Source organism: Parambassis ranga, unplaced genomic scaffold (assembly GCF_900634625.1).
Source record: "Parambassis ranga unplaced genomic scaffold, fParRan2.1 scaffold_72_arrow_ctg1, whole genome shotgun sequence".
NCBI lineage: Eukaryota > Metazoa > Chordata > Actinopteri > Ambassidae > Parambassis > Parambassis ranga.
Genome location: NW_021144813.1, coordinates 37,831 through 40,740, shown reverse-complemented (window position 1 = coordinate 40,740; position 2,910 = coordinate 37,831).

Below are 2,910 nucleotides of genomic sequence, written 5' to 3'. Positions count from 1 at the left end.
GAGGAGTCCAGAGCTGCAGCTGCAGGTGGTGTCAGTATCCAGCTCTTCTCACTAACATGGTCTGCAGTTCCCCCTTTTGAGCTCATTTAAGAGCTCACAACAAAGCTTCCTCTTCCTCATCTCCCTCAGGCACCTCTGCTGCTAACAAAGGCATTTGATATGGATGATATACATCTATATCCTTCTTCTCAATAGCTGATACAATTAATCTATTACACAAACTACGCATGCAAGGTATGCAACAACATCCACATGTAATCAAAATAGCTAAAAGAGAAGTCATTACAGAAATGATTAAAGCTTTCCAGGGACCAAACCACTTACTTAGCCAGCCATCTAAAGGGTTTTCAACTCCTGAGTGCTCATGCATCTCCTGAGACAGGGTTCTGAGGCCTTCTAAAGCTCTTGTCACCTTACCATCCGGGGCAGTGTTGTTAGGAATAAATGTACAGCACATTTCACCAAACATAACACATACCCCTCCTTTTTCTGCTAATAACATATCCAAAGCCATCCTATTCTGTACTGACATCAGAGAGGTAGGGGCCAGCTGTTCAGAGAGACCTTCTACAGCATCCCTGGTTAAATTAGCTAACCTAAGAACATTATAATGCACATAATTAATTCTGTCAACATTTTTATTAGGAGTCACTGGAAAAAGAGCAGAGAGAATAGGAATGTTCTCAAACCCTGCTGCAACCTGGTCAGCCAATTAGAATTAATCTGGAACGCCTCTTGGAATCCCTATTGCATCTATGTAGGTGGGACTGCCTAAGGATAAATCAAAGTGGCTTGCGTAACGCTTTGTGATGACATGTCGCCGCCGTCTGCGAGTCAGTGCCGCATTTCCTTGTTGTTGGGATGGTACCCTGGTAGCTTTCTCACCTACTATCTGCAATGGAGACATCAATCTGATCATAGAACATAAACCCCTTCCGTCTACTCGTAGAGAAACAAACAAATGAGGCCCCCCACAGTAATAATATAAATCCGCTCTAGCCTTTGATCCTAAAACCGAGGTATTACGTTGCACCACCGTCTCACACCATGATACATCAATATTTCCATAATTAACTGTTCCTGTGCCTGTCATGTTGAAACATGTGTTGCATGTGGTACAATTTGGTGGAGAGACTTCACGAGTCATGGCAATAATACAACCAAATCCCCATGCATCATCTGGATACAATGGGGCGGGTTCAGTGTACAAGTGGGGTCGCGCTGATGCACAGGCAACACAATCTGACATATTTTGCTCCCTCACCTGTTTCACCATCCATCTGAGCCAAATATTATCATCCTCATAACCAGTAGACAATGCTAATACATCGAATGGGGTAAACATAGTGTAATCATGAACTACGATGTCCTTCTGAGGAGGGTGAGTTGGCAATGGGTTAATCAGTGCTGGCAAAGAAAGGAATCTGGAAAGAAGAAGGTAAGACAGCCGCTTGGCAACAAGTCGTGACTCACATTACAGCTAACAGTGACTTCTAGAAACACTGTCATGTGAGAGCCTTCAGTTTTGAGAACATCAGTTAGACTCCAGGAAAAAAAGGAAGTGGAGGGAGATTGTGAATACACAGAGTAAACACTGGTGAGGTGAAGACTCTCAGACAGAGAGGCCGGGCCAGAGAGAGAAACAGAGCAGAAAGACAAGAGGACTGGTGTTCAGGGCAGAAAACGGACACTGAACAATAGTCACTTTAACAGGAGGACAGGAGAAAGAAACTGAAAGAAACTGTTTATCAAGCAAATTAATCTTAATCAATCCTACAGGATCCCTACCGGACACGTCTACTCCTACGACAATATAAAAATCATCAGATTTGGAGTCCCAACATTGGCTAGGCACTCCAGAAGGTTTAACATAAGGGTTTTGCTCCAGGCCAATAATTGATAGCATAATGGGGTTCTGTGTGTGGCTCTAATCCCTTTGTATACGGAAAAACCCACTTAACAACATCCGCCCATCTAAGTTTTTTTTAGCTGTGTTAGGTGCCCAATTTGTTGCCTGCCATACATGTTCCCATGAGGAACACCATCTCCAGGCCCCTGGCCATCCTAACCCACAAACATAGACGTTATACTCTCTCCACGATGCATTATGTCCTCCGCAGTTGATTACTGCACACAGATCAAAAATATAAAAGGACTCTGCACTCTGCAAAAGAGTTTACCATGAGTTTAAAGCCTCAGAAAGAACTAATGGTGTGTCTTTGTGTGTCTGCTCTTTAATATATACTTACCTCTTTAAATACTTACCTAAAAAAATACTTACCTGGTTAAATACTTACCTAAAAAAATTCCTTACCTGAAAAGGAAGCAGATAATGATAATATATGATGATAGATATATTAATACTGAATGAATCTTGAACCCCTTTTTTCTTTCAGATGACAAAGCCAAAGCAAATGCAGAAAGAACTAATGGTGTGTCTTTGTGTGTCTGCTCTTCTTGCAGGTCCTGGACCACAAAACTTGCCGTAAATTCGGCCAGGCCCAGGTTTTTCTGGAGCCTGCCGAATTTAAGTGGTTCAGGCGATGGCGGAGGCTCCGTGGCCGGGCGGTTGCCACAAACACATTGTTTTTTAACTCCCTCGGGAGGGGGAGGCAAAGAATATGACGAAGTACTTCGAGAAGGCGTGGGCCGAAATGGGCCTGGAGGGACGGCCCACCCTTCTGGATATCCGCAGTGCTGTGGCTACCTACGTAAGTTTCCAATACTCTCCCGGTTTCCCTAAATGCCCTATGATCCATACTGATGTCGCCTTTTGCTTGTCTATTTTCCACAGAACTTTGAGGACAACAACCCAACCATGAAGGAGGCAGTGTCCTCCTTCATGTGCCACAATATTGACACTCAGGAACGTTTTTACGCACTTCACAAAAGCCTCAGCCTTGCAAAGTC